This window comes from Sinocyclocheilus anshuiensis, unplaced genomic scaffold (assembly GCF_001515605.1).
Source record: "Sinocyclocheilus anshuiensis isolate Anshui unplaced genomic scaffold, SAMN03320099.WGS_v1.1 scaffold1976, whole genome shotgun sequence".
NCBI lineage: Eukaryota > Metazoa > Chordata > Actinopteri > Cypriniformes > Cyprinidae > Sinocyclocheilus > Sinocyclocheilus anshuiensis.
The window spans coordinates 244,697-263,510 of NW_015555870.1; the positions used below are offsets into that span (position 1 = coordinate 244,697).

The window sequence follows — 18,814 nt, forward strand, 5'->3', positions numbered from 1 at the left end:
GAGCCGTAGTTCACTGACAAGCTACGCAAAATCGCATTCATAATCGCAGACGATTTAATCGCGCGATTATGAAATCGAAGAAATCGTTCTGCGATTATGAAAGCTGTTTGCATAGCTTGTCAGTGAACTACAGCTCTGTGTAGTAAATGCTGTTCCATCTGAAAGCACGTGTTTTTACTCCAAACTCACTTCATAACGTCAGTCGAGTGTTTGAAATAAATCCGTCTGTGAGATGATGTGGCTTCTTACACAGAACATATTTCATAGTATTCCAAGAAGTGATAAAGGCTATGTCGATTAGCATTGCATTATTATATACTTTATTATAATAAAAATTATAATAAGACGAACTCAGATAAACCATATATTGTCGTAGTCGTGTTTATTAGTCACGTTGAATTAATGAAAGCAGTTAAATCTTCTGTTTATTCTGTTTATTCTATAGGGATTTCCTGGGTTTCTTCTGCGAGGTGTATTTGGAGTTTCAGCGCGAGAGCGCCGAGAGCGCCCCGGATGGAGATTTACTTCTGATCACAGAACCGTGCTTCACTGAAAGATTCGCATGGCAATTGCAGCTTCTATCTAATCGCGATTTCGATTTCATTTCGATTTATCGTGCAGCACTAATCCCTGCACATGACATGAGGTGAATTTTTTTTATTAATTTGTTCTTTTGTTTTGGGTAAATCATGGTCACATTGTTAATTTATTTCCTCATTTTAGTCAAATTGTGGTGACAACTTAACAATTTAAATGAGAGTAACATTCTTTATTCTTGGCCATATCTCATTGTGCATTTCACGGATACTCAATTGTATGTCCCTTTACACCCAGTTGATAAGTCCTGTGCTACAATTGTCAAGTGTCTCGAGGATGTGAAATCCTGAATGGCTAAGAATTTTCTCCATTTAAATGAGAGCAAAACAGATATGGTTGTCTTTGGTCCTCTTAGCTCTTCTCCCCTTATTTCTAGTTATTTGGGGCCTCTTTCTAGAAATGTTCACCATATGCAAAAAATCTGGGTGTATTTTTTGATTCAGAGCTGAATTTTGTAAAACAAGTTAATACTCTGGTGAAAACTAGTTTCTACTACTTAAGGTTAATATCTAAGATTAAACCAATGCTCTCATCTAGAAATTTGGAGACAATCATCCATGCTTTTATATCATCTAGATTGGATTATTGTAATGTTGTGTATTTAGGAATTTATCAGTCATTGGTAAATTGATTACAGCTTGTTCAAAATGCTGCTGCCAGACTATTGACTGGTAGGAGAAAGAGGGATAGAATAACTCCAATTTTAGCATCCTTGCATTGGTTACCTGTTAGATATTGGATCGATTTCAAGGCCTTAGTAATAATTTTCAAAATTTGAAACGGTCTCGCACCTTTGTATTACTTATGATGAGTAGCGATATTGAATATTTGATCGCCAACAGATTTACCAAGCTGTCATTCAAACAGTATATATACAAATTTAGGGAAAACAGCCTAAGCTGGATATAGGCTACAGCAGTCTGCTTAATTAAATGTCGCAAAAGGCAGCTCTCTTTTAACACAGACTTTTAAGAAGGGATGGATGTTTGCTTCAAGTGATAGGCCAGGTAAGTGAAATTATATTATCTTGCTGTATGTATGTCGTTTTCTTTACGTTTTCTGACTAAAAGCAACCAAAAAGCCATTTTAAAGTGGTTAAGCAAATTATAATAATAATAATAATCGGCAGGGATCCCAGATCAATACAATTAGTGTGCCTCCTCTATTTTAAAACCCACGAGCCACCACTGGGTCATAACAGAACTTTGTGAGATCGCGATGAACAAAGAGTGACAGCTTTTTAGTGGGTATAAAGAGCACTACCCGCAGAGAAAACTGCGAGTTTTCTAGGCTTATAATCCATTTATAATCCATTTCAAATGTAAACTTTGTTTTTCAGCCACACACACGTTGCAAAGTTTCGGGAATGACATCTGCATATTTATGCGGGATTCACTCTCGAAGTAGCAGTGATTGACACAGTGATAACCATAGCAACAGACGGGACAAAATATGTGAAAATGTGCATTAAGACTAGAGCACCCTCACTCATTTCAGAAGCACCCTCAGTGATTATTTCTGGAACCTGGTTGATACGCTTTTATTGCATAACTATATACAAAAACAGCAAAATATAAATGCACTAAATAAAATAATTTAATAAATGCATATTTACAATTTAAGCACTTAACTAAAATAAGTATTAAATAATAAAATAAATAACTAGAAAAGGCTGACTATAATCAAACAAAATCTTATGGCTCTGTCGATGGTGGTTTAGTAAAAATCGAAGAACATAACGAGTCTTTGATCGCTGTAGTATCACTTTAGTTAAAAATAGCGGAACACGCGGAAGATGCCAGAACATTGCTATGGTTCCCATGGTATCAATCACAGCAGTTTTGGAGAATGAGTTCTGTTCTGTACACACACAAAATTGTAATTTAGGGGATCCACTCCCGTTGTCACTCCTGAAACTTTACAGTGTGTGTGTGGCCAACGACTGGCTGCTAGTCTGAGTCAAATTACAGAGACATTTCCAAGTCTCTGTGAGAGTCTGAAGTAAGTCCACAGGTGTTTTAGTCCAATTTATCGAGTTAGCTGGTGACATTTTTACAGAAGAAGAACAAACAAATAAAGATGAAGAGGAGTGGAGGAGAAGATCTGGCTCACATTGAAAAGCCTAGGATGAAATCAGACCAGTTTCATCCAGTCTGGGTAAATCAGGGTTTTTTCTCTGCAGTTCTGGAGCAGTCATGTTCACGTTAGCACTGGGAGGCTAATGGGATTACAGCTGATTGTGAGAGGGATTTCTCACTGAGGAGCGTTAAATGTGCTTAGTTTGTGCTAATACGCACTTATGATAGCTGTGTTCGATTGAGGATTTGCGCTCATGTGGATACAGTCGACCTGACTGAAAACATCAATCACAACAGGAACATGCTTTTGTGTGTACACATACAGGACTAATCAATCAAAAGTATTTGATAAAATGACATAGCTAGCATACATACATACTATAATTAATTACTTTAATAATTAATCGTCGGGAAAATTACTATTATAAGAAATAAAAGAACGGTGTATTTCCTACTCATAAAAAAACATAGAAGCAGTTCATAAACTTATTCTAATAAATGTGAACTTGATAAAATTACAGTAAATACAACAACAAAAACAAAAGAAATAGAAAACACACACAATAAAAAATATATAGTTTAACTAAATATTTACCATAACTAAACCTAATATGCTGTGCAGAGACAGACAGAGGACAGTTTAGGACAGCAATACATTTGACAGTCTTGTCACTTTTAAGGCATGAAAATAAATAAATTATTATTATTATTATTGCTGCTGTTTTGTTGCTGTTGTTATTATTATTATAGGGGGAAACAGAAAGTCATCAAAACCATGGGAGGAATTTATATTTAAAGTCAATATAAAATGCCATTCACAACCTGTGGTAATTTTATAACGCAATGTATTCCTGAATTAAAGCAGGACATTAAATAAGTACGAATTATAGGGTGGGATTGATCAGAAACTCATGAAAAGTCATCTCTACATAACAGGTGGTTTAAAAGAAAGGTCTGGAAAAATAAGAATGCAGCCAACAGCAACCAAAAAGGAAAGCTGTGTCAGAGGCAGAGCATTCTGCTGAAAGATTTAGAAGATAAACCCTTTTCTTTTTAATAATGTGCACTGAATAATAACTGAAGGACAGATGTGTATTATGACATTAAACAAGGACCATTTTGATATAATGCTGAATATCAAGGGCTGTGTAATATGGCATTTTTACTGTAACACAATTACATTTTACTGTAATATCATCTGTATATGATGTAGATAGGGTATAAAGCATTTATTAAAAATGCCATTTCACAGAACAAGCGCTTAATTGTCGTTGTTTAAAAGCTCAAGACTACAAAAAGAAAGGGTGAAATTAACTCCTATATTGTAACTCCTATAATCAGAATTAGACTCAGCTTGGGGTGGGAGATATAGCAAAAATATCATATCACGATTGTTTTTTTTTGTTTGGTTTTTTTTCCAAGTAAAATCACGATTTTATCACGATTCTGTCATGTTGGTTTTACTATTTTGCAGGTTTTCGGAGTAGTACAGCCAAAACTAATTTCCCTATTTAAAAAAAAAAAAAACACAAAGCCTTACAAGGTAACAAAATATCAAATAAAAAAAAAGAGCGGCAGATTTTTTTTTTTAGGCCAAATATATTTAGGCCAAAGTGGGTGAAGATAAATCTCTATCATTATATTATCTTTGTTATCAAAAAAAAAAATAAGAACAAAGATATACATTACAAATTCACATAATATACAAATAAAACAAGCAGTGCTTTATTTTTCAGGTACAGTAGGTGTATTTAGCAGTAGCATTCAAGAAACTGAATCAACATTTGTGACCCTGGAGCACAAAACCAGTCTTATGTCTCTGGGGTATATTTGCAGCAATAGCCAAAAATACACTGTATGGGTCACAATTATCGATTTTTCTTTTATGCCAAAAATCATTAGGACATTAAGTAAAGATCATGTCCCATGAAGATATTTTGTAAATTTCCTACTGTAAATATATCAACTTAATTTTTGATTAGTAATATGCATTGCTAAGAACTTCATTTGGACAACTTTAAAGGTGATTTTCTCAATATTTTGATATTTTTGCACCCTCAGATTCCAGATTTTCAAATAGTTGTATCTCGACCAAATATTGTCCTATCATAACAAACCTTACATCAATGGAAAGCTTATTTATTCAGATTTCAGATAATGTATAAATCTCAATTTCGAAAAGTTGACACTTATGACTGGTTTTGTTGTCCAGGGTCACATATATAAAAAATAAACACTATATACACTTCAGTGCATAAATTATGCATTGATTCCTATTAAAGCAACCATATTAAAGTTCTCCAGTCAAGAACAGTGAGTGATTTTTCTCTGTGTTTTGTTGTTTTATTAACAGTTCAGCCAAAAACGAAAATTCTGTCATCATTTACTCACTCTCGTGTTGTTTTAAAACTGAATGAGTTTCTTTCTTCTGTTGAACACAAAAGTTATTTTGAAGAGTGTAGGTAACCAAACACTTTCTGGTCTCCAGTGACTTCCATAGTATTTTTTTCCCCCAACTATCAATTAATTAATGGGGACCAGCAACTGTTTGGTTACTCATATTCTTCAAAGTATCTTCTTTTGTGTTCAGCACAAGAAAGAAAATAATACAGGTTTGGGACAACACGAGAATGAGTTAATGACGACAGAATTTTCATTTTTGTGTGAACTATCCCTTTAATGACAAGCGGCAGCATGTTTAGTGCTATTAGTCTGCTGTCACTTTAAGACACATCATCTGTTTTTCTCTCAACTCTTTACTTTCACTTTAGACATAACCAACTGTTTTTATATGTAAACCTTGTGTGTTTTTGACAGTATTAGCGCGATCAGACACGAAAGATAACTTAGTCCAATACTCAGGCGCTGTTTGACAGGCTTTTTAGTGTGCGCTCTTCAGGTGTACGCGCTCAGAAAAAGCGCATGTCAGAACAAATAATGTTCTTTTGTGATTGTGAAGAAGTGCAGTGTCCCGTGAGTGTAACTCTACCACTGAGTAAGCATTTGATGTGAATGTTTGTCGCATTGTACAGTACATTGAGACGGAGGCACCAGAACTTCAAATGATAGAATGTGCGCTGTAGCACGATACTACGATATTTCTTCAAAAGCAGATCGTGGAGACATTTTAATCATCCATGATCAAAAATTGTGTTATCGCACACTCCTAATTAAACCGTGAAGAATTCATAAAGAATTAATAGAGGACATAACCAAGAGATTCATTGATTATGAAAGGCGAGTGTCAGTCCTACCCACATTAAGAGCAGAGGTACAAACCTCCAGCGCCTGCATCCACTGCATCAGAACCTTATTCTTCTCATCTTTAACTTTCTCCTCAAAGAACTCTTTGAAGGTTTTCTTGTAAACCAGACGCATGTTGTACTTTTTCGCCATTCTGGACAAAAAAAATAAGTTATTAAAAATAATAAATGCATAATAATACAATTAGAAATCATTTAAAATGCATTATTATCATTCATGATATTTGATCCACAACACAGGAAGTATCAGTATCAGTGCTTTCTTGCCAAAGCGAAGAGCTTGTTTGTTTGAATCTGTAACCTTATAATTCCATTTAAAACAAACTGCAAGTGTTAAGGATTTTCTTAAAGCAGAAATAAACATTATGAAATCAAGGATGTGTCCAACACTACAGCACATATTTATGCAGCTGTAGCGCCCTCTGCTGACACACCAGGAAAGTACCAATCGTGATGACTCCATGTGTTTGAGAGGAAGATGAGACACTTACTCCTCAAACAGCGGGAAATACACCAGAAACTCTGGGACGTTGACGACACCCTCCAGACTGAAGTCATACTGACAGCCAAACAGAGGGTAGTCTGCTTTCTTCTGGAAGGTCACCCTGAACACTTCATTTCCAAAGCTGTTGGAGTCTGACGCCTCCAAACGCTTCCTGTGGATCGAGAGATCATAATATTAAAGCACATACTGAATGTGTAACAGCTGTTAACAATTTTTGGTTAACATAAATAAAATCCCTGTTTTGAGGCTTTAGAACAAAATGAGAATTTATTTGGTCTGGTTGACACGATTACATTATTTCGATGCCATTGTGAATGCTATTATAAATACTACCAAAAATGTCTGTGCTTTTAATTTGAAAGAGATATTTTAAAAACATCTCAGATTTAAAATCCAGTGGCAAAAGTGCAGATTGTACTGGGATGTTCGATTCATTTCTATGAATAAGTTTAAACTATCCATTTCCATTAATCAGTTCAAAACACAAACTGAATGATTTGTTTGCATCATAAACTAAAAATACTTTTCACTTTTATTAAAGGGGTCATATGATGCGATTTCAAGTTTTCCTTTTGTACTGTCACGCACTGACTTTTATCTTTCTTCCTTTTTGCAGTGAAATCAACGAGTCTCTCTAACAAATGAAGCAGCTGGTGAAGTGTGTAATCTGTGCAGTGCTGATAAAACACCAGCTCATACCTTGCTGCAGTCTGCGGTGATGAACTCGGCTGAGAACGTGCGGTCGTTTGGGTGACCCCTACGTCTCATGTCATTATAGCGCTGCTGACACTGCTCGATGGACACAGCAGCGATATCTGTGACGTACAAACACAAAAGCAGATGGGACTCATTTACAATATGAAGACATTTAAAGAAGTGTAGAAATATAAGCACTGTGTCAACGTTAATTTGTCTTGATTAGTAGTCGGCCAATATTTTGATTTTTTTAATTACCGGCATGTATTTTGACAGTATACCAGTTTATTAACCTATACCATCACACCTAGATTTTGTACTTGGGGAGAAATGAATTGATTTAAAGATTCAAGGTCAAGGTAATTTCTTGGCCTGGATTCTGAAGGGTCAAAAACAATGACTTCTGTTTTGTCTGAGTCAAGCCAAGCGTTCACATCCTCAAGACATGCTGTTAGATTACCTAGAGCACTCTTATTTTTCCTAGACACAGGCATATAGATTTGCATATAATCAGCACAACAGTGAAATGAGATATTATGTTTCCCTGAAGATGGAACCCAGAGGGAGAACATAGAGAGAAAAAAGGACAGGAGCTAAGACAGAGCCTTGAGGCACACCACAGGATAGGCTGCGAGGGGAAGAAGAAAAAAAGTCGTATTTTTTCAGAGAAACGTCTATTGGTTAAAAAGGATTTAAACCAGCAATTTATTTAGCAATAAATAAAATAATATAATTTTTATTGCTAAAATATTTTAGATATTCAGATATTTCTAAAAGCATCTCTGATTTAAACTTCAGTAGCAAAAATGCTGATAGTGTTTGGAATTGATTAATTGTTATGAATAAGTTCAAACTGTTCGTTTCAATGAATCAAAACAAATTGAACGATTTGTTTGTATTATAAGCAGAAAATGACGTCCTAGAACAGCAGTACTCAAACTTTTTAACTTGAAGGCTCGCCCCTGTCAAACACAGGCTCATCTGCATCATGCAGGGGTTCCATGAGCCACACTCGCGACGTGACATTTGCAACAACGTCGCCGGAAATTTGCTCTAGTAGTCGCCAGATGGCCACAGGGGGTTCACCCTCCTCTCAAAAAATCTATATTGGGTGAAGGCTAGTCTCACCCTGCAAAGAGAAAAGGACAGCCTACTCAACTGACACGCAATCATTGCGCTAATACAAGGGCTTTAAACTATGTTAGCTATTTGTATATGCTTTTCCAAACGGTAAAGAAAAAAAAAGAAAGACCTATGGTTTTCACGGAGAGATCTTAAAGTTTTCCAGAATACAGTAAAGAGAACCCTAAAATTTACAGATGAAGACAATAGCAAAGTATGAAGAGAACCGTGTAGTTACCTGCACACACCAGTTTATCAATATGTCCTTTCTTCCATTTGAGAAGGTCTCCTCCTTTTCCACAGCCGAGATCCAACACGGTCACCTCTCTCCGTCTTCGCCTCACCTTGTCCAAGATGTCCGCTGAGGAGACCAACACACAGACCTCAGAACAACAATTCTGTGAGATCCTGCTTGCCATTCCACTTAACTGAGTTTATTACCATCTAACCCAACCACAAACAAGCATGCCACTGTATGGCAGTCACACGGAGGTGAACGCAAGCCTGTGCTGCTTCTCACCTATAAGCACACTCTTTAACCAGTTGTTGAAGTTGCGCATGTGGACTATCCTGCTTTTATTGCGCTCTGCCAGGCCACGCTCCTGAAGCTTGTTGTAATGTGTGGCCACTTTCTGACTGTGTAACGATTCCTCAGTGACCTGCAAAACAAAAAAAACATGTTTTTAAAAAACTAAACTCAAACTGAGCAGGGGAGATCAGGGCTAGATGACACTGCAATGTTACAAATTCTTGTTTTCTATTGAATATAAGTTTACCCAACTATGACGATTTCTGCTTCTGAGAACCCCAGAAACATGAAAAGAGTTATTGAGCATTTTATAGATTTCATGCATTTCAAATGCATACATGTTGTCAGAGAGTCCAAACAGCTCATAGAAACAATACAATAATCCACAAGTAATCCACACTAGAGCCCTGCGCAGGACTGTTTCAGCTCCCGCTGAAATTCTGACTATCCGCTATCAACATGCGGGGTATTAAAATCTCTTTTGAATGAGCGCTCGCTGTTCACTTTTCCGATTTCGCGTTCACACGTACTCTGTGTAAAGGGAGCACGTTTTACAAGATCAGATATTTATCAATGAGCTCAGGATCTGTCTCTCCTTACTCTCGACCCGTGACCAGTCAAATCTGACTCCTGCAGCTTGTGTTGGATGCAGGGTTGTCAAGTCAGCGATTTTCCACGGAATTGGGCTACATTTAAACTGTTGCCATGGGTTGATTTTCCCCCGTGGGTTAAAGGTTTGAAATATTGCATAAATTACATTTGACTGAAATGCTTGCATTGAAACATTTTGCATCCTACCTATGAAAAAACTGTGCTGGATGTTAGGTTTTGTGAAGGAGGCAGGTATAGAAAAAGCCTTTGAGCTGTTTTTATGATCAATTTGCATAACAGTGACAGCGGAGCAGACTCTTTCAGTTTAGTGTAGTGTACGTTTTCCAGCTGAACTAAATGATTTTATTTCTAAAAAACAAAAAAAAAAACGACAGTGGGGGTGGTGTAATGTAATTGGTGTACATCCAAGCACTGTGCAACACCGATTACCGCAGCAAGCTTAGTGTTTATGTAGCCTAACTCCATCATTCTTGTTATATGCCAAATCACGGGACTGCGGGACCCGCACTTTATTTTCTTATAAACTTTTTTTCTTTTTTATAAACTGTGGGCGGCCCACTCCTGCCCGAAGTAAAAGTTACACATTGGGATCTCCCACGAGATCCCAATCCCAATGCAGCCAGCTCTCTAATCCACACCACTCTAGTCCATCAGTTAGCATCTTGTGAAGTGAAAAGCTGTGTGGTTGTAAGAAACAAATCCATCATGACGACATTTTAACTTCAAATTGTTGCCTCTGGTCAAAATATCCATCATCCATAAAAACACTTCCTCCATTGGAAAATTCCATCTCCTGTTGTCCTCTCACACCAAAATCTACCCACATTTTTGTTTAGATCTGTTTTTTTTACTTGTAACCGGTTCTTGGTATGTGCATATTTCTCTCCTGATTCAGACAACTTTTTCACTGGAGGAAGCAATAGTATGGATAGGCAGAGGATGAACCAACTCCAGGGTAAGGCTAAAAGCAGCCTAATGTTAGTGTAATCTATTAACTTCAAACATCATAAACCCATCTTGTTAGGCAAGTACCAGACATGGAAGTCAGAAGTCAGAAAGAGCTTTATTGCCAAGTAAACACACAAGGAATTTGTCTTGGTGACAGGAGCTTCCAGTGCAGAAGAAAGTTCACACATAGTGCAAACATACATAGGAATTATACAGTAGAGATGAAATATAACACTAATATAAGTGTAGCGTCTGGACCAATCAGACACACATTTTTTTTAGTTATATTTAACAAATACTCTGTAATAGGTCTGTCACGATAACAACTTTGTTGAGCGATATATTGCCCCAGAAATAATTGCGATAAGCGATATTATTGTCATTTTAAAGACCATTTTATGCCACTGAATATATAATCATAATGTAACTTAATAATAAAATGCCTACACACTTCCAAATGACAACAAATTTAAAATTTTTAAGAATATTTAGATCATGGAAATTAAGTATCAAAATATTAGATACCTTAAAAAACTTGAATAAATAAACATTTTCTAACAAAAAGTGCAAAGTAACAAGTAGAAGAAAAAAAAAGAAAAATGCACAAAGAGCTTGTATTGAGATTTTTCCATCTACAGATTTTTCCCTGACCTTCTTTTCACTGTAAATGAAGGGTGCACACTATTGCTGAAAAACACAATCACTACTTAGTGGTCAGATGTCCGTATGCACAAAGGCACAGATCCCTAAACAAGATCATATCTGCAGATGAAACATTTTTTGTAGAAGCATTTTTTTTATTTGAACTAGGACCTCATGACTAATCTACGTTTTGTACAAGAAGCTGCAAAAGACACAGGCACAAGTGGAAATGTACAAAACATGGTGACATTATTTTAAGTAAATATAATGTGCGATATATTGCATCACCAGAAATTATTGAGGTCATGTACATATATTGCGTGATAAGTTGATATATTGATTATTGCGACAGGCCTACTCTGTAACACCCCTCAGTCAACAAACCAACTATGAGGGTCTATGGACCCTTCCCCCGGAATGCATCTAACACCTCAGAAAGGCAGAACAGGCCTCTGGTTCCATGGCAACCAATGCTGATATCACTGGTTTTATTGCCCAAAGGAATGCGGGCAGAGAAACTCACAATTAATTTACCCTTAGGAAAGACACACAATGCCCATAAAAATTGACTCATCTCTAATTAATTCATAGAAAATCCATTCTGTGAATGAACACACATTTTCTCAGGACATTGTGTATACCATTACTTAGTGCTGGGCGGTATGACCAAAAATTTATATCACGGTATTTTTCAAAATTATGCCGGTTTCACGGTATATGATGGTGTATTTTTTTTTCATGCATGACCGGGTGTTAACCATATTTTCCACTGATTGAAAAACAGAAAATTAAATAATGCAGTATAAAACAGAAGTAGAAATGCAGAGAAGAATGACTAAACAGAACAAACAAAAACAGCAGAAGAATTGCGGAGCTCAGCACTGTGGCTGCCATTCGCAGTGCCATCTTGATATGCGTGTCGTGTAGGCTAATAAAATATTTACAATAGGACAGAACTTGTATTTAGCATAATCACAATTTAATAAAAACATTGTAAGTTGCTAATTATAATACTTTCATTTCCACGGATAGTCAAACAGCGAATAAATTATATACAGAAAACGAGCAAAGTGCATTAACACTAACTTCGCTCTATCGCGAGATTAAGCACTCTCAAAAAAACAAAACTCCCGTTATAATCAATGAAGCCGTCTACACTGTGAAATTAATCTCTACATTGTACAAGTTACATTGTACGTACATCTGCACTGTTGTTGTTTAAGATGAGAGAAATCTCAAGAGTTCAGAATTCAGTCAGCGAGCATGCGCTCAACAACAAAACTCGGTTTCAGGGATGACTCGTCTGAACGCCTCTGATTGCATTCATAAACTCAACAGAATCATGTGTGATTGGCAGGGTTGGGGAGTAACGGAATACATGTAACGGCGTTACGTAATCAGGATACAAAAAACTGGTAACTGTAATTTGTTACAGTTACGTCAAAAAACAAAGTAATCAGATTACAGTTAAATTTTGTAAAAAAAAAAAAAAAAAGGGAATACTGTCAGGATTACAATGGTTTTATTTAAGTAAGGATTAATTGATGACGGGCCGTTGAATTCTTAGAAAATAATGATTGAGGTGGTGATGCGGCCACGACACAAAGCGTCAGATTAATGCAGTGAGAGAGAGAGAGATAAAGCTTGTGCAAATTACCTCTGTGAGTCTGTGCGTCTCTCAGCAGCGTTCGGCAGCAGCGTCTCTACTAATAGTGGAACTCTAAGTTTAGCTGCTTAAAGAACAGCGCCGCTATTACCTCACTAGTGAGAAATGCCATGTAGCTTTTTAAGTTGCTAAACTATTTTACTGATAAAATCGTCAGAGCAGCGCTGACAACACGTTTCTGTACGGGTGTGCATCTGTATGGGAGCGAGAGCGGGAGAAAGAGAGTATGTGCTTTCTGTACATAATAAAACGTAATTTTGAAAAACCTCGAAATAATTTGTCATTTTTATCCTATTGTTTAAAATACTTATTTTTTCGGTCATTGTCGTTATGGGTTTTGGTTATTTTCATGTAAGGACCTTTAAAACAACTGAAATCATAGAAACTTTTATATCATTTTTCATAAATCACAGAAAATCAATTTTGCTCAAATCTACGAGTTTTAACTGAATGAACAGTCTGAGTGCACATTTGCTGCCAACAGACTAACTGCAATACTTCACAGGATTAAACTTTTGCATACAGTATTTTAGCATTGTTTAATGTCAACATAAATATTCTTATTATATTTGCTTGAGGGAAAAATGCAAATTTGTATTCTGTATTTATTTCTGTTGCGTTCTGGTTTCATATGAGCAGAGCATTTAGTTACATCATAGTTACCCAACTACATGGCACTTTCTTAAATATTTTATATTGTGCATCACACATATTTATTTTGGATATGATGCAAAATAAGTAATTTTGACTATTTTGCATTTACATGTGTGACCTTGAAGTAGTGCTGGGTTCATACCGAATACCGGTGTTTATTTTTGTTATGATATGAATTTGAATCCAAAAGTAATCGGATTACATTACTTTCAAAGTGTGGTGCTTGGATTAAGCTACTGAATACTTTTTTCATTAAGTAATTTGTGACTGTAATGGAATACATTTTTAAAGTAACCCACCCAAGCCTGGTGATTGGTTAAAAACGAGTAAAAAGAAATATGGTGCAACATGAGCAGATCTTAACTTAATGCCGCAATCGACACTTTTCATTCATTTTCACTTTGTTTGCAACAGACGTAATAGATTTCATTTAATTGTGCAGGGGCATTTTTGCCCCAAGTCCCCGTGGCCAGCTTTACACACGATATGGATAGAGGATTTTAGCTAGAGACAACAATTTTAAGTTAAAATCGTCTTAATGATGGATTTGTTTATGCACAACTTTTCACTTCACAAGACATTAACTGATGGACTGGAGTGGTGTGGATTATTGTGATGTTTTTATCAGCTGTTTGGACTCTCATTCTGACGGCACCCATTCACTGCAGAGGATCCACTGGTGAGACAGTGATGTATTGCTACATTTCTCCAAATCTGTTCAGATGAAGAAACAAACTCAACTACATCTAGGATGGCCTGAGGGTGAGTTCATTTTCAGCCAATTTTCATTTTTGGTGAACTATTCCTTTAAGAGCCATAACTCAGTTTTAATAAACAGTAAATATCCTGAGAATAAATCCCTGGAGTAAACAACTAGCCCCAATCTCTGTGTTTATATAAAACTATAAACTTTCTTACAGCCAATGTGCATTACATGTCAGCCATGAGTGCGAGCTCACCTGCTTCTTACTGGGAGAGTGATCTTCTTCATCACCGTCCCACTGTCTCTTCAGTGATGAGGATGATGAGGATGAAGCTGAAGTCTGGGAAGCTGGTCCTATGCTGTCCTGATCAGCACATTTCCTGTCCGCCTCAAACAAGCCTTTGAACAGACAAGTAGTACATTAATATTTACGTTATGAAATGTGCGTTCAGCTTTTAAATACACTAATGGACCGCATAGAAAACACACTTCAAGAACAGAATGATTTGAAATGGAAAGCAATGCAAATGAAGTGCATGCAGACAGATCAATGTGAAGGTAAACTAGCAGTGCGTCAGTGTTGCATCTGCTCAGAGACTGACTGACACTGCTTGAACTTAGAATGAGACAAACATTATACATCATATTATGTATATGATTATGTAACACACAGATCGCTGAAGACTGAATCAATGTTGCTGCACTCACTCGACTTTTGCGCCATCATGTATCCCCAAGCAGCGCTCTCGCTCCTCCTCCTCTTCTTCTTCTTCTTCTTCTTCTTCGGTGTTTATTGGCGGTTGGCAAACCAACTTGTAGGTGCATTACCGCCACCGACTGGACTGGAGTGTGGAACAGAATACGTGCTTATGGGATTGACATAATGCGAGAAGGTGAAAAAAAAACAAACATTAATCATATTATTAATAATCAAATAAATAACTAAAAAAAATAAAAAAAATAAATAAACATATTTTAATAATAATAAAAAAACGTTTTAAAATTATTTTACTTAACTTCGTTTCTTTAAATAACTTAATGATGTAATCATATATAGCCTTTTCCCCTAGAATACCAGTTATAGAGAAGTCTTTGTGATCAACCTTCTTTAATGACTGAATAAAATGGCATCTTTCTTTAGAGATTTCGTTAGCTGTATTGGATTCATACCTCCAAACGTCCACAAGTTTTGCAAAAACCACATACTCCTCCCTCACTTTCATCTGTTTTATTTTTCCTTTTCTTTTTCCGTTTATTATTCCTAGCCGTTTCCCATTTTTCATACATCCCGCCACCTACTTCCATCTCTCCTAGTTCATTTCCTGATCCGTAAAGAATAATAAAAATTAAATATAAACAGAACAAAAACAACTAAATAAAAAGTTAAACATCTTTTTTTTTTTTTGAAATAAATCATAAATAAATTAAAATAAAAAAAATAACTTAAATGGAAAATTACACATAAAATGTCAACTTCAAATAATACACAGGAGGTTACCCTTACATCAAAGTAAATATTTGTTCCATCAATACAGTAGTTTTAACAGCTTTCTTATTAAGTGATGAGCAGAGAGATTCATAAAATAATTTCAAATCAATACAAAAAATCCTAAACTTGGGCAGACAATTTGTGCAGTGGCTATTGGTCAGTGGCCTTTTTTAACAAATCTAAAACAAAAATTACACCTTTGTCAAACCAGTTTTTAATAAAGACAGATTTTTTTCCACGCAGCACATTCTGATTATTCCATAGAATAATACATCTATGAGGGGAAAAATTGTGACAGAGGGCAAGCTTACAAGCGTCCAGAGCTTGCTTATGAAAATTAGCGAGCTTAACTGGGAGTTTATTGCAACTAAAATCACAAGCTAACAAAAAATTGAAACCTCCACATTTATCAAAGATCAGTTTAGGAATATAAAACCATAACAAATTAGGGTCAGCATTCAGGGAACGTTTAATCCAACCAATTTTAAAAACTTGACTGAGAGTACTAAAGAGTACCAAAGTATTAAAAAGTATTTTAATCAGCATCTTCCTTTTAACATATTCAGTTTTATTTTTCCACAAAAATGTAAATAACATGGAGTCGATAGATGAGCATGTTTTTCAGTCAACATATAAAGACAAAGCTGGGTAAACAATCCAAGAAACGCCTTCCGCTTTAGATATCAAAACACGACCATAAATGGTTAAATTTCTTTGTAACCAACAGTTGTAAATATTCTTTGATTTTTGTATCCGTTGCGAAAAATTATCTACAATTCTATCAGTCGGAGATTTACTAATTAAAATACCTAAATATCTTACAGAGTTTTTGACCTCAATACCTTCTATTTGATCTTTGCCCAGACTGTGAACGGGCATAATTTCACTCTTATTTCGATTGACTGAGAGACCAGAAGCATTAGAAAATAAATTCAAAGCATCCAAAATAACAGGAACCTGCTTCTCATCTTTTAAAAACAGACAGGTGTCATCCGCCAGTTGACTAATTAGAAAAGTGTGTTCCGCTACTAGAATACCCTGAACATCCAAGCAATGAGTAATAAAAATATTAAGAAATCCAGCTACCAATAAAAATAAAAAAGGTGAAATGGGACACTCTTGTCTGATACCCCTACCTGATCACAAACCGAGGAGAAACACCATTTACCAAAGAGACATCGCTATTAATATTTTTGTAAAGAATCTGTACTATTTTAACGAAAGAATGACCAAAACCAAACCTACACAGAGATTCAAACATAAACTTGTGTTCGACCGTATCAAAGGCCTTATAAAAGTCTAAAAATAAAATAATTGCTTTATCGTTTATTAATTCCTTATAGTCTAGAATATCTAACACTAAACGTATATCATTTGCTATGTGCCTGCCTTTCATGAAGCCAGACTGGGAAACAGAAACAATTTCTTCTAAGCATGGCTTCAGTCTGTTTGCATAAAGGGAAGCTAACAATTTATAATCTGAATTAAGTAAAGTAATCGAGCTCCAATTATCTAAATACAGGGAATCTTTGTTAGGTTTTGGAATTAAAGTAATTAGCCCCTGCTTCATGGACTCAGTCAATTCACCTTTCCGTACACAGTCTCTGAACACTTCTAAAAGAAACCAGAGCTGTGTTTCTCAACCAGCAAAGCATAGTTTAGAACCTAGTTTAAATAACTTCTAAAAGAAACTCTTTTATGTCTTGCCAAAAGGTCCTGTAGAATTCAAAAGGCAGTCCATCTGGACCTGGACTTTTATTAAGGGGGGATTTATGAATAATAACATCCAACTCTTCCGACGACAAATCCATCTCACGAGAAGACATATTATCATCACTTATAATGGGTGTGAATGCCTGAACCCTCTCAAAAAAGCTATCAGAAACTTGTGGCTTAAATGTGGAAGTATAGAGTTGTGAATAAAACTGGAAACAAAATTAGAAACTCAGTCCAGCTGTTGCCAACCACCTTGGGGATCGACATCTCCTTCCGCTTCCAGCGCTCTCGCTCTTCTTCTTCTTCTTCTTTTGTGTTTAATGGCAGTTGGCAAACCAGCTTAAGGTGCATTTCCGCCACCTACTGGGATGGAGTGTGAGGCCTCGATGAACGAATATATAATGTACTACAAAAAAAAAACTAAATTCTTCTAATCAAATCTGTATCTCTCAGATATTTTAGAAGAAAACCATAAACCCTTAAATGTTTCTGTGCATTCTGAAATATATTCATAACTGAAATGTCATTGATTTCCATATCTCTTAGTTTTTCAACAAGTTGCTTTCTTTGTCTATTATATGCCTCACAATGTAAGAGCACATTCAACTGTTTCTGTTATTCCACAGTAACTGCAACTATCTGACTCACTTTTTCCTATTATATGCAATGAATAATTAAGGTTAGAGTGTCCTATACGGATCCTGGTTATAACAGTATCTTCTCTTCTGTTTCCATATACCTTTCTTTCAATCCCCACTTTCTGTTGAATACTAAATAAGTGTCTCCCTTTTGACTCTTTATTCCATACGTCTTGCCACATACTTCCAACTGCTGTTTTAATAATACCTTTTACTTCTGTTTTACTTAAAGGAATTTCTATGTCAATCTCTTCTTTTCTCAATGCTGACTTGGCAACCCAGTGTCGCCAACCGCGCCCCCACAAAACACGACTCTCACTCAGCGCTCTCGCTCTCTCTCCCTCTCCACGGATCTTTACTGCTCTGTTTCAGATGAGAGCGCCGCCTACAGGACCGGCGTCTACAGCAGCAGCGTACTGTCGTCTCACTGCTCACTGCCAGTGCGTTTTACAATTACTACATGATGGAACTAAATGCAATATGGAACGATAAGCATTCAACATTGAACATCACTTCACTATTTAGCACGTGTACTTCAGCGCCTCCAGTTGGATCTCCAACCTATTATACTTTTTTTCGGACCACTTTATGGATGTATGTTATTCCAAGCATATAGCCTAAGCATAAAATTTCACAAATATATATACTAATAAATAGAGAGAGAGAGAGAGAGAGAGAGAGAGGGAGAGGGATAGTGGCATTTTAAATTAAATAGTGGCATTGACTATCTAGCATAATTTACTTTTGTCACATTATTGGTATTACACTGATGTTGGAAGCAGGGCCGTTTCTAGACATAGGCGAGCTAGGCGGTCGCCTAGGGCGCCACCAGCTGAAGGGGCGCCAATGAGCGCACGTACTGGCACTTTTAGCAGGGTTGTGATAAAGAGTGGCACGGTCACCCTGAAATATGACTGCCGACCCCACTGGATCCCCCAACATTATTGGGCTAGAGT

The 18,814-nt window shown here is 36.3% G+C and overlaps 1 protein-coding gene and 1 pseudogene across 1 annotated transcript in view; both read right to left on the bottom strand.

Moving 5' to 3' along the window:
* The window catches only part of LOC107675660 (mRNA cap guanine-N7 methyltransferase-like), a 21,430-nt pseudogene extending 3,180 nt beyond the window's left edge, over positions 1 to 18,250 (bottom strand).
* Positions 16,169 to 18,814, bottom strand: part of LOC107675658 (low-density lipoprotein receptor class A domain-containing protein 4-like) — a 90,406-nt gene continuing 87,760 nt past the window's right edge. The window contains exons 6-7 of the transcript XR_001632619.1: positions 17,486 to 17,490; positions 16,169 to 16,178 (exon numbers count right to left, since the gene is read on the bottom strand). The gene's annotated coding sequence lies outside the window, so the exon portion shown is untranslated. The remainder of the gene's footprint in view (positions 16,179 to 17,485; positions 17,491 to 18,814) is intronic.